The sequence below is a fragment of the Python bivittatus genome, unplaced genomic scaffold (assembly GCF_059951505.1).
Source record: "Python bivittatus isolate LINGU-HERP-01145 unplaced genomic scaffold, Pbiv_v1 ctg000070_np1212, whole genome shotgun sequence".
In the NCBI taxonomy this organism is placed as follows: domain Eukaryota; kingdom Metazoa; phylum Chordata; class Lepidosauria; order Squamata; family Pythonidae; genus Python; species Python bivittatus.
In genome coordinates this window covers 6,374,515-6,388,932 of record NW_028277034.1, presented here as the reverse complement: position 1 = coordinate 6,388,932, position 14,418 = coordinate 6,374,515, and the positions used below count along the sequence as shown (strand labels likewise).

The following is a 14,418-nucleotide window of genomic DNA, read 5'->3' as shown; positions in this document are numbered from 1 at the left end:
AAAGATTTGGTTTGGGGCTAATAGGTTTCTTGTCCCTGTGTTAGGAAATCACTGGCTAGTCATATTCCTGATATACTTACCTTAGAATAGGGTGGATCAATGGGTCACATGATGCCTTCCAGAACAGCTATTTTTCTAAAAAAAAAGTTTTTTTTAAGGGTCAATTTTGAAATGGGAAGGATCTGGGGATAAATCTATTTCTAACCATAGCTACTTCAAAAGCCCACATTAACCTGCAAATTCTGTAAAATAGACAAATTTGGTAGCACAATTTGGGAGCACTTGGGGTGGGATGGGGGGCAATGTTCGAGGTTTAAAGATAGAAATGAAAATGTTTTGCTTCCAGAAATTTCCTGCTTGCATTTCCAATGTTAAATTCCCAAAACACTAAAAAAAATAAAAATAAAAATCCCCAAACAATCATTCCTGCCCTTTCCTGTAATAACACCACCCTTCTAGTAAAGTCACTTGCAGTGTTCTTGCTACTTTGCAGAATGAATTGTGCTTTCCCAACCATTGTGAACTTCCTCATGCCTGTCTTTAGAGTATTTTCCAAAATGTGCATCCCTTGGCTTTTTCACTGGAAAAATGAGACTATATTCTATATTGTTTTAAATCAACACAACAATTTTAATGAATCATAGAGTTGATGTTGTCAAGAGGATTATAATCTTTGGTGCTTCCTGCAGTCAATCAACAACCCAGAGTGAATAGCTAATGTCTGATAAGGTGACTAAGAAGCACCACGTTCAAACTCTGTCCCCCGCTTTTGTGTTTATCCTGAGGTTTGTCCAGAGCAGCTGGCAAATTGAGTCATAGCTAACAAAGCAATTGAACTGAATACTGCGAAGCTCAGGTATTCTTTAGAGACCACAACAGGAAGTTAGGGCTTACCTTCTGATTGACTACAAGAGGGAAGAAAAAAATCAGTTGAATATAAGTAACAACACATTTAAAAGGGCTCAAGGTGAAAAAGAAAATTGCCGTGCTGTGTTTAGAATGTAATGAAAATAAGCAACATTTACCAAGAAGTTACTGTTTCTCACCTACAAATGAACAAGTCACTCTCAAGTCTACTATTTTCAGAGATATATTTGCAGGCAATTTGTGAATGGGGGTATGAATGTATAACAAAGACAGAAACATATTTAAATATGTCTATTAAATTGTACTTTAAAGCATTTCCCCTCACAAATCCATTTAAGCTTACATTGTCTCAAAATATGCCCTTGTATATTTTTATGATCTTTTTGTTTGTTTAATTGATCGATTGATTTTGACCTGAGAGCTCATTTGAAACACGTGAAAACTGGTTGCCAACTCAATTTTTACCTTTAGTTTGGGAGGTAAAGGTCAAGCCAGTGGTGATCAAAATTTACTAGGGTTGGCCAAAATGGTCTCTCCCATCTTTTGAACCCCAGTTTTCAGGATGGGAAAATTAAGGTTTTACATTTTTTAATGTAGGCTATCAATAATTGGATATATTTGGATGATGGGAGATCTTCCAGTGTTTTTAGTATGATTGACTATGGAGTCTTTATGAACTATTTAGTTAGGATACAGCTTGGAGGCACTATTTCATAGGAGTCCTGTTCCTTGTTGCAGGGTTTATTTGAAATGTGGTTCTCGAACTCTTCCTGAGACCTCTGGAATTGTGACTCATTGATTGACTGATAGTGTTAAGATGTCTTCTCTCCACCAAGAGCTCAAGGCAATGTACAGTAAAGTTCCTCTCCATTATTATTCTTGCTTTAACTCTGCAAAGTAGATTAAATTGAGTGATAGTGATTGGCCTAAAGCCACTTGTTCTCTATTCTGCTATTTAACACAATATGGAACCCTAACACCCAACATGTACTCCTTTTTCCATCTATTTTTTTAAAAACCTGAAACATTATATCACTGTTTTATAATAGAATAAAGTAAATTTATCTCTAAGACAAAAAAATATTGGTCAGTTGAAAAAACTGACCTATGCTGAACAACACTGCACACGTCTTGAAATTTAAGGTTCTCAGTTTGGACATACTGAGAACTTTAGATCCTATCCTGGATATAAAACTCATATTTCAGTAGTGACCAAAAGTTTGAGATACCGGGTGAACTATGGTCTTTCTTGGGAATGTCCAATCCATTCATGGCAATATTTTCCAATGCTTCCACCACCAATTATAAAACTTCATATGTTTCACAAAATAGTAATAATTATAAATGGTTGCAATACAACAATTTATGATTAAGATTCCATTAAAGACACAAGATTAAAACAGAATATGAAGCATAACATGTTCTGGATCTAAAAGTTTATTTGAAGAGTCAGATCTTCTAATGTATAACTTCTGCTGGTCTTGAATATTGTAGCCAGACTATTGACTTAGCCAAGGTTCAGTAGGTCACAATTGATCTTCTTGCTATTGTAAAGAACAAGATTACAATTGTAGAGTACTATGGAGGGTATAACTAGATCATTTGAAAGATTGCATCTTATCATTTGAGCCTACCTGGGTTTCAAGATGCTTAGGACAAGTTTTTTATTCCCTGCATATATCAGGGGCATGTTGATTAGCACGATAAGAGAGAAATTTTATTTTGATTGTGGGGATAGTGATGATTTCTCCCAAGCTTTAGCCATCTCTGTTTTCTTTCTGATAGGCAGCAAAGAAAATTTTATGTATTTGCTTTGATATTTAAGTATACTACCCATAAAGTTTTTATTTATTGTTATTGTGATCTATCAATAACTTAATATTAAAAAAACTTAAAGCAGACAGATAATATAGGTATAGGTATAGGTGTAGGTGTAGTATACTGTAGATCTAGATACAGATACAGATACAGATACCTAGATGGAAGATGGCTGGGTTGCTTTGACCTAATCAATCTCTCTCATAATTAGTCTAGGAACTCAAAGACATCTATCTACCAACCTGCAGTGGGACAGCATGGTAGTTCATGGTCCATAACTTTCAGTGTAGAAGCCTTCATCCTGCAGGGAATTATTCTGGGATAATAACAACTCACTTTTATATGTATTTTATTGGTAATTACTTTCAGTATAATATAGTAGACACGTAAAGTATTAAAAATTAAATGAATAAAAGTTTGTCACTCATGGTACAATTCTCATTTTCTTTTTTGTTGAAGACATTTCCTTTTTACTTCAGAAAACAGCTGCTAATATGAACTATTTTTCATAGTATTTAAAGATGACTCCCATCATAATTTTAAGGAATTAAGCACAGAATATTATGCTATGAATAAGGAAGTGCTGGTCTGAAGGAGATTGTATTAAAGTAATTTAAAGTAACACAAACCTATTTAAAATTGACCTTGGCGGGTGACATCACCTAGACTTTTGTGGATCTTGGAAGTCAAGCAAGGCTGGCTCTGGTTAGTACTTGGATGGAGGATCTCAGAATTCCAGGACTGTTTGCTAGACTGGGAAGTTGGGGGGAAAAATCCCAGAATAAGGCAATGGGAATCAACTTCCATAGTACTGCCGGGAAAATGAGATGGGAGACAAACTCAGATTTACAATGTTTATACCTTTCTAACATAAAACTGCAGTAATACATATATATTTTCAACAAGTGACTCTTGACCATAGATAAGGTCAACAATTTAAATTTTCCTGTACCAAAACATAGTTCAGTTTTGTAGCAGAAGTTTCTTTTAAAAATGCAGTCAATCGTTTTTAAAATGTTCTGCATTCATCATAATTTATCTTCCCTGTGATTCAGAACTAATTTTCACAGATCTTCATTATTTAATTCACTATAATTCTAGGCAGCATCACCAGACATATAATTCTCAAATCACAGGAATGAAGACTTCCACTTATTTGGTATTGCTCAGCGTTGCCTAGTTCTAGATAGCACATTTTAACGTTTCATGTAAACTAGAAGAGGCTCAGAGTTCGGTGAGGATGATCAGGAACTAGAAAATAAGTCCTGTGAATAGGAACTGAGAAAGTTTACCATACAGAAAAACAAAAATGATGGGAATACAATAGCATTCTTCACATACCTGAAAAGCGATCACAGAGAAGAAGATCAAGACATGTCCTCTCTTGTTCTAGAGTGTAGAACATGGAATAATGGATTTTAAGGTACAGAAATACCAATTCCATTTAAATGTTAGAAAAATCTCTTAGCAGTAAGAGCAGTTCAACAATGCAGCTAATTACCTAATGAGCTGGCAGACTCCCCTTCATTGCATTCATTTAGGCAGAAGCTAGACAGCTATCTGTCAAGCAGCCATACTAAATATCAGAACAGTTTTACTCTTTCTAATTATGAAATTGTGATGAGAATATAGTAAATGTTACATTCCCATTGCTGCTTTTCTCAGTTCTTATTTTATTGGTCAGGCCAGTTTATTCAAATTTCTCCAAATCATTCATCCTAAGTGCCTTTTCTCTTTCTTCTTCAGAGCAATGGCACCCTGGGGCTGCCCCTTTTCAGCCCTTTTCTATTTTTTTTTAATGCTTCTATTGAACTCTTTCCTCATTGATTAATTTAGTTTTATTGTAAATTATTCATGTAGCATTATTGGTATTTGGTGAATTTCTCTTTGAAAAGAATTTGTACTTGAACTAGTTTGCATTTGAAAACATGCAATATGGATGTTCAAGTTATGTGTTTTATAATGGTGTGCATTCATCCATTTCACTGTTTTTATTATTTATAGTGGGCTCATTGTACTGCCGAAGCAAATAGTTTAAATGAAGTGCAGAAAGTTCCAGTTATTGGGTATGCAAGTGGATGAAATATTGAAAATAAGCAAAATAATAGAGGGAACCCAGTGTTCAACCTGCAGAGGATAACAAATTCAACTTCAGGGACATCAACTAATTCAGGGACATCAATTCATAAGAGTACTCCCCAAATATGTAATATTTGACTGTAGTTAAATAAATTTTCTAGCTCATATTAACTCTAAATTAACTTCTGGACATTTTCTGAGGTGTGACATATATCCCCCATACATTCTGAAGGGATGGGTGAGCCAGCATATTGTTAATATTGTAAATGGTATTTTTTCAGAGACTTAAATGTATCTTGATGGAAGCAGTGACCCTTGGGTTGAGCCAAACAAGTCTTAAAGTTATCTGCTGTATTTAAAAATGTGTGAAATTGGTTTTGCCAAAGGGAAAAAAGAAACCATAGGACAAAATAAATGTGGCAGTGCATCAATAGAACTAGTATTTCTACTACTACCATTTCTTCCTTTTTGTATAATAGGGTTCTCTTGGAGCAGAAAACTCTTAGTGCTACATAAGTTGTATGTGGCAACTTATTTCCCACCCATTTGTGATCTTTATAGGTTTTAGCAATCTGGATATATTCTCCATTTCAGCAGAAAAGAGGGGTTGAAAAAAGTTGTGCATTCTCAGGTTCATACGCCATTTCTGCCTTCCAGTTCAGCCTTGAATAAGATCTTTCTCCATTCAGCATCATCAACTTCCTTTTCTGTGAAATGGATGTTTTGTGACTGATTGCACTCGTGACAGCAGCAATTTTGTGTCAACAACACTACACCATGATAGTGATTATGAGTTGATTGCCCAAATATTTTTCCAAATGTTAAACATGCTAGTCAGGTGTCAAAGCTATATACAGTGACCTGAAAATAAATCCATATAAGATTTATTTTAAATTATATTTTGTTCATATGTCTAATGAACATAATAATATAAGCTACAATGCATTACTTAATAAAGCATGTCTAAAGCAAACTTCCTGTAAACTAAGGGTAAGGTGATTGTAGGAACTAGTATATGGAATAAGAGATATTTATGAGAAACATCTTTTCCTTTGAGAATGATTGTTATCCTTTTTTCAAGGCATTTTTCCTAACGTTTTCTAAAACTTCGCATCATTTCCATATGATACAGCAATGACATGCCTCTGAGTGACAAAGGATCTTATTTTCTCAAGACCCATGTTTATTTAGATCACTTAAGACTATGAACCTCATGATCATCTTCTGCTTCCTCTATTATTTACATAAAAGTGTGTATTATTTATCCTATAGGTAAATAATTTGCTTTTCTGGAAAGAGAACCCTTGGGACACTAAATAGTTCATAATGTAGAAGGAAATCCATGTTAGACTGTGGTGGCAAAAAACCAGGAGTCTGGTAGCACCTTTTCCAAGTAACCAGTTTTATTCAAAGGTATAAGCTTTCATGAGTTGCAGTTTCACACTAACATTACAGTGCATTTATTTATTCACTCATACCTTTGTATATCACCTTTTCACTGCAAACTCAAGGGGGCTTCGTGCTTTGAAGGAGGTCTCTCCTCCTTTTACCCCAACAACAACTTTATGACACATATTGGACTGAGAAAGAATCACTGGTTGAAAGTTATCCAGACTTGTGGTTAAGTAGAGACTTGATACTGGGTGTTCTTGCACACAGATCAATATATTCACACACACAAGATATATTCAAGCCTTTGCATATGTGCCACACTTGAACACACAGTCCTATACACACAAACACATATGTATTCTCTCCCCAAAGTATTCACTCTGAACCATGTCTTCTTCACTTCTTATTTTCTATAGAAATAGCAATGACGGTCATAATACTTACAGATGAAAGAAGGCTGGGCTGTGGAGCAGGGAATGAGGAGGATGGATTCTGGAAGGAGAAAAGAAGAAGACAGTAGGTGGTCTGGTAAGGCTGGCAAAGAGTAGAGTAATATGAAACAAATATTCAGCCAAGGATATAGAGTGCTATGCTGGGCATAGACGGTGTAGGATATATCATTCCCATCCACCGAATGATTTCCTTCATGGTGCAGAATAGAGGAGGAATCATCTGATATCCTACTTTGCATCTCAATTCTACTGCTGGTACATACAAAAAAGGATTAAAGCTGGAGGACCAAAATCCATGCCCTCTGGGACTGTCCATGCTAATTATTGATAGTATTTTTTCCAGTGGCTTTTGAAAGTTAGCTGTTTGTTTATTTATTTGTTTACTTATTTATGGCATTTATATAGCTGCCCATCTCACACAAAGTGACTCTGGGTGGCATACAACAATTAAAAAACTGTACTTTTGATGTATAGTTACAGATAATAAAGGTTGTTGATATTAAGCTTACTGCCTTTCTATCACTTACCTGTTATCTCCTTTTCTCTTCCTGTTTTGCCTGCCTTTTGTCCCATTTTACAAGTTAATCGTTTTTAAACTTTACCGATGGTTAAAAAATAAATATCAAACTACATTTTTGCTAGCTGTACTGAGTGGTGTGTATGCTTGCTCTGCTCTGGATATAGGGAAAAGAAAGGAGCTGAAGGGAGGAGAAAGGAAAGGAAAGGAAAGGAAAGGAAAGGAAAGGAAAGGAAAGGAAAGGAAAGGAAAGGAAAGGAAAGGAAAGGAAAGGAAAGGAAAGGAAAGGAAAGGAAAGGAAAGGAAAGGAAAGGAAAGGAAAAAAGAGATTCCTGTGGGATGGATCGGGGAATTGAAAGACAAAGAAAAGGCCATTGGGATGTGCTCAGCATGCTCTGATGGGATAGTTTAGGGTCTAAAATGAACAAACTTGTGCAAGAAATACAAGATAGATGGTAGCCCTAATTTAGCTCATTTCAAAATTGCTACTCAAGCCAGCATCAAAAGTATGTGGGTTTGTTAAAGTTCAGCTTTGCCTTTCTTCATGGCAAAAGCTGCTTTAGCTGCAGTTCCAGTGACTTCTCAATATGCTGAAATTCAGATTTATGAGTTAAGCCTCCTTTGACTCTTGTGACTTCATGGAAATATCCATGCAGTTTTCTTGGCAACAGAATGGAAGTGGTTTGACACTGACTCCCTTATGTTGTTGTTTTTAACTTCCCTGGACTGCTAGGAGGTCAAACCAGTCAATCTTAAAGGAAATCAACCCTGATTGCTCATTGGAAGGATTGATAGTGAAGCTCAAGCTCAGATACTTTGGTCACCTAATGCGAAGAGAGATCTCTTTGGAAAAGACCCTGATGCTGGGAAAGATTGAAGACAAAAGGAGAAGAGGACGGCAGAGGATGAGATGGTTAGATAGCATCACTGAAGCAGTGAGCATGAAACTGAGCAAACTCAGGGAGGCAGTGAAGGACAGGAAGGCCTGGTGTGATATGGTTCATGGGGTCATGAAGAGTCAGACACGACTTAACGACTGAACAACAACAAATAGCTGACAGACCTGTTATTACTCTGTGGTAATATTCAATCCAAGGATTATCCAGGTCTTGCCCTACTTAGTTTACAAACCCAGTAGACCCAGTCCAGATATTATGCTGAGGCAAAATCTAGGAACCCTGGGCTGCTAATTAGCAACTAAAATGATCACTAATATTTAACAAAGTCCTAAATATATATGTACTACAGCCTACCCAACTGTATCACCCATCATTGTCAATGCTGCTGGGGCTGATGATTGTTATAGCTCAGAACATATATTGGCTGCATTTTTATAGCACTTCATTTACAACGAAACCAAACCAAGGGATTGATGTTACACAGCTAGTTACCTGAATATGAGATGGAGTGGCAAAGGATTTTCTTGCTGCTTTTATCACTTTATCATAGGTACAGTTATTAACTTTATCACATATTTGACCATCTTCTTATCTTCACACTGAATTCTACCTCAAATATGATCCAACTATTGTCCAACTTTTATTCTCCACATTTCTATAGAAAACCATGGATACCATCAACTGGTACAACATAGGAGTGGATATTTAGGGGCAATCATTACTGCTGCATTAACAGGATCATTAAGTCCAGGAGCTAGAGACACTGAAATATTCAGAAACAGCTCTGATTTCATGGGTCACCAAGGATGGATCTTGCTAACAGGTCTTCTGCAGGGAAGAAGAGGAACTGTGCAGCACTGAAGCCAAACTTCCCCATGAAATGGATTCACACGACAATGGGATTGTTGCAAGTTGACTGACCATCAGATCATCTCTTGCAAAACTAGGTCAGTTCAGGAATGTGTCCTGTCATGTCAGCAATGGATTGATATATCCCCATGATTGCCATGGAGTTGCCATGGATTGGACCATTCAACCTGATTGAAATAATCCAAAATGACAGCAGAAGCTTGGGCAGATTGCTTACTCAAGTTTTGGCACTGCATGCAAGGCCAGCTTCCTTCCCCCTGATCAAATCATGGTTGAGGAATACAGGGTGGGAAAGGCAGATGTCTTTCAATATTAGCTTTGTCTAACATTTAGATGATGCCTTTCTGACTTTGTTACTGGCCACCTCCTCTATTTTTTTCTCACACTACTTATATCCACATCTTATGGGTCATCATAATCTATTACAATATCAAGCATCCTTATTTTCTTTTTATTTTATAGCAACAAAGCATTCTTGTTGATATCACAACAAATGCAAAATAAGCATGTGAATGTAAATCAAAGTTAGCACAAGAGATATAACAGATTTTACGCCCAACTGTTTGGACAGATTCAGATGCCAAATGTTTTTAAAATGTAATTATTACAATTGTTTTGCCTTTTCCCCCCCCTCTGCTGCTGTTGGCGGTTGCACTTTCCCCTCATTTCATTTATTGCCAATTCACTGTGCTTCTGACAAGTTTCTTTTTCATTGTGAAATTACAACACAAGAAATGCAAGAGAATCAAGTACAAACTATAATTTATTGTTAGAGGAATAGTCCTTCCCTTCAACTCTCCTTTGTGATGATTTGCTTAACTGTTGGTTGCAATTCTCATTATCTGGCTTTTAAACTATTCTCAAGATGAAACTTTTCAGATTCATTACACAGCAAAGCAAATAAATGTTACAAATTTAACCAAACGTTTATGTACTTTTAGAAAATATTTAGAGATTATTACGGAAGTGCTCATGCATTGTTCAGTAATTGATAGATAGTGCTTTTCAGTTGTTTAGAATAATTTTGGCCTCCAGAAAGACTCAGAAAAAACATGCACTTTGTACATTTGCCTTTAAAAAGCCCCGAGTCCTCTCTCAAACAAATTCAGTGTTATCTAGAACAGTATTTAAATGACTTTTCTCTAAGTTTACCAATTAAGATTAGATACGGATGGATGTACCCTTTCCCATTTCCACATCAGTTTATCAATATTCACACTTGACAATATTTTTTAAACAAAGTATGTTTTATATGCACACATTTTGCTACTTTGTAAATGAAAACTATGTTGCAATAATTAGAGAAGTTAAGTAACGGAAGAATAATACATTTTTAATCTGGTAAATAAGAATTAGTTTGTTTACTAATCCACACCCCAATAATTCCTGAAAAACCCCACTGAAAACTCTGGGAGACATACCCATTTGAAAACTGGGATGAACGTAAATAAATAAAAATTAAAAAACAGGTGATTTGAAGGTTTTTATATTATTTTAGAGATTTGTAATGGAGCTAGAATCTTAACTTATAGACCTGGACTTTGAAATGCAGTATATATTATCTCTAAGAGAAGATCCCTGTTACTACAGAGAATCACACTTTTTTTTTTTTGCACATAGAAAGTTCTAAGACCTAATCCCTGCCATGTTCACAGAGCTAATTATGTTTACCCTGGGATTCAAGCTTTATTTCCCATTTTGAGCCTCTGTCTCACTCTGACATAGGATGAATCAACCCAACATTTACTCAAGTATGGTGTTCTGATCCACATCAGCACTATTGAACATGGGAAAAAACCTAATAGTTCCCCAAACTATTTTTAATTCATCCCACTAGTATAGTTGTAGGATGGGTTTTGTTTTGTTATGATTTTTAAAGCTGAAATATGCATGGGAGTTTTTTGTAAAAACTAAGCTGGGGGGAGTTCTACTCTGAGTTGATAAGACAGGAAGGTTGGATCATATGTATCCTATGAACCATGTGTCATTTTCCCTGTAGTCTTTCATAATTCTCTGTACATGCCAATAAAAATATTATTGCATATTGATATGTGGCAATGACTGATTTTTTTTCCCTCAAAGTTTGATTACTTTTTAAGATTTGTAATTGCCATTGGTAAAGTGAGGCCTTGTTCATCTGCATGTGAGATTTTTAACAGGTAGTTTTCTCTCTTACTTAACTTAATGATGCATATTTAAGAGTTGGTGTCTTCAACATCAACCCATCTTATTATTCTTGCCTCTAGGATAACATATTCTTCAAGATGGAAATTCTCTTTATTTCTTATTTCTTATTCAAATTTATACCTGCATAGTCCTGGGGAGTTGCAATTAATAAAACATTAAATCATCTAAGAATGGATATACTAATTTTCTTCTTTCAGAAAAATCATACCCCAAATGTGTGGTACATATAAATATGTAAATTTAAGAGTTCATACAGTCTCTGACACATAATCCAAATTCACCATCATATGAATATCTGATGTGTTGCTAATACCCAAAAATGGAACAATAAGGACAGAAGGACAGAAGGACAGAAGGACAGTGCACATTGAAAAGGATCTAGGATCTACCTTCTCAACAAACAAGCAATGTGATGCAGCAGGTACACAGACACTTGTGATCTTGGGTTGCATTTACAGAAACTTTGCATCTAGATCATGGGAGCTAAAGCTACCATTGTACTCTGTAATTATTAAACCAACCCAGGGCAAGAACAATGGGTGAAAGCTTTACAGAGAAACAGACATCCAAACTCAAAATAAGGAGGAATTTCCTGGCAGTGAGAGCTATTAAGCAGTAGCACAACCTTCCTGCTGGAATCATGAGTGTCCCATCATTGGAGGTTTTCAAACAAAACTTTGAAAAGACAACCATTTGTCTAGAATTACCTGAGGATTCCTGTTCTGGGCAAGGAGATGGACTAAAAAACTTCCAAGGTCTCTCTAACCCTATGATTCTGTGGTTGTTGTGTCCAGTTATGGGCAACATACTTTAAAAGAGATATGAAAAAGTTGAATTCAAAGAAAGCTACTGGGATGATCGAGGACCTGGAAAAAACAGTGTATGAGGAATGTTAAAGGAGTTGGGCATTCTTAACTTACAGAAGAGAAGACTGTGGGATGATATAGTGGTCTACAAGTATTTAAGAGGCTATCAGATGCAAGAGAGGGAAAAATTAGACTGAGAGCACAATAAGGACCTATGAGTTGGCTTAAAAGGAGATTCAGGTTGACTATTTCAAGTAATTACTTGATAGTGATGTGAGACTAGGCTGAAGCTTGAGTTGTCTTTGGATCCAGACTTGGTGGTTTCTGTCCCTCTAGCTACCGCCTGACAGCCTAGTTTAGAAGGACATGGGTAAATGTGGATGAGTGTGTGTGTGTAAGAGCAAATGTGCATTGTCACCAGTTACTTTAAATTCACTGGGTCTCCATGTATTCCAAAGAACCTGTTGTGACTCAGTGTTCAGTTGAAAGTGATTTGTGTATGTCTCTAATTACTTTCTGCCTGTTGCCCAGGGCTGTGTGTCTCATCTGTTCCAGCCACACCTATCTGGAAAACCCAGGTAGAAAGTAAGGTGGGCTTACAAGATCCACATGCCTCAACAGTTTGTGAATGTGTGAGTAAGTGACCATAAGCCAAACCTGGGACCCCCTGTAACAGAGAGAACTGTTAAGCAGTGTAATAGTATGCCTAGAATAGCAGTAGATTTCCTCTTGCTAGATTATTTTTAAATAGGGGCCAGATGGTCACTTGCTGGAGATGGTTTAATGGATTCCTCCACTAAATGGAGTTAGACTACATGGTGTTTAACTTCTAACTCATACATTCTGTGAGTTGGAATTCTATGATTCTGTAAATAGTAGAGAGAAAAACAACAAAATGTATTGTGTGTAGCTTGCTTGGATGTTAAACTTCATTAACTCTACCTGTTTAAACTGTTGGTCTTGGAATCATATTGTTTAAAGAAGTAACCTAAATGATGGTTTTTGAATTATATGATCTTTTAGAATAGCAAAATGTGCTGATCTGTAATGCAGACATTTGATTTACCAACAGATCTGTGTAAGGTCAGAGGTGTTTCATATTGCTAAATTTGGAATTCATGTAATTAATAAGCATTTTTGCAAAGCTGTCCACACACATGTAGGTTGGAGTAGACGTAAAATCATGCAAATGCATTCTATTGGTCAAGAAACTAAGAGGTTAAACCAAACATAGATTGTCAGAGTTGGCTTGACATCACAGGACAAGGCTTGTCTTCAACGGACGATCCAAATCCACCCACAAGACCTTCCTAATTGGATTCTTATTCTTGTTGCTTCTATGGCAAAATCATATTATTTGGAATAAAGTAGCATAATTTATTTTAAGTTTATTTTGGGGATGAATGAATATTTTTAAAGATCTCACTGCCATTAGCCCAAAACAATAACCTAGGAGTTCTTATATAAAGGTTTGATTTTACTTTGATGTTATTGCCTTCTAACCTAGCAGTGTAATGTCTAAACAATGGGAGAAAGCATTATATTCTGTCAAGTTTACTCAGAAGACCAGTTGATCATGAACAATTAAATATTTTATCTAACAATAATATAATATAAACAGATAATATAAAATGTAGTGTTTTTCTTTAATAGGATACATCAACAAAACTAGTTGTTTACACTGATAGATTCAATGTTCCAGTGATATACGTAACAAGGTCAAATAGGACAATAACCATGTGATGAGGTCATCATACAAATGCTGCAATTACATACTTGTTTCTAGAAGAAAGTCCTGGCCTTTGTGTGATAATGCATATATCATTATTTGACCCTACTTGTCCCCCCTCCCCAGAGATCTCTATTAAATGTCATGCTTTGTCAAAGAACTACCAGAATCTCTCTTTTCATTTGTTTTAGATTTATGGATTATCTACTTTATTTCTCTTTTTTACTATGTCCAATTGCCAATAGGTACTTGTAGCATTCTTAATCAAGAAGTGGTAAATTAACCCTTTGCTTGCACTTGAACAGAACAACAATGAACAATTTCAATAGAGCTTCAATTTAGTATGCCATTTCCAGATGAATGAGCAGTGTGGCCCTTGCCTTCTGGAATAGTATTCCCCACCCCACCCCCACAGATCTATATGGTTCCATCTTAATGATGTTCTGAAAGTTCTCTGAAAACCTGGCTGTCATACTGGGCTTGGAGCAGTATGGCTGCTGATCCCCAGTAGCTTGTTTTTTATTGTTATCCTCAGTTTTTTCTTCTGGAAGTTCTTCTTTCTTTCCTTCTTTCTTTCTTTCTTTCTTTCTTTCTTTCTTTCTTTCTTTCTTTCTTTCTTTCTTTCCTTCCTTCCTTCCTTCCTTCCTTCCTTCTTTCCTTCCTTCCTTCCTTCCTTTTTCTTTCTTTCTTTCATTCTTTCTTTCTTTCTTTCTTTCTTTCTTTCTTTCTTTCTTTCTTTCTTTCTTTCTTTCTTTCTGTTTTTAAAATATAAACCACCCAGAGTCCACTGGGTTGGTTGTCC

General features: G+C 35.9%; 1 long non-coding RNA gene across 4 annotated transcripts in view; it reads left to right on the top strand.

Annotated features, from left to right (window-relative positions):
• The window catches only part of LOC148216833 (uncharacterized), a 91,832-nt gene extending 78,087 nt beyond the window's left edge, over positions 1-13,745 (top strand). For 3 of the 4 annotated variants that reach the window (XR_015794227.1, XR_015794228.1, XR_015794229.1), the window contains 2 exons: positions 6,573-6,684; positions 7,859-13,745. This is a non-coding gene — a long non-coding RNA (uncharacterized LOC148216833). Of the gene's footprint in view, positions 1-6,036; positions 6,178-6,572; positions 6,685-7,858 lie in introns of all 4 variants that reach the window. The other variant, XR_015794230.1, reaches the window with a different exon arrangement.
• Positions 13,746-14,418: the final 673 nt, after the last annotated feature.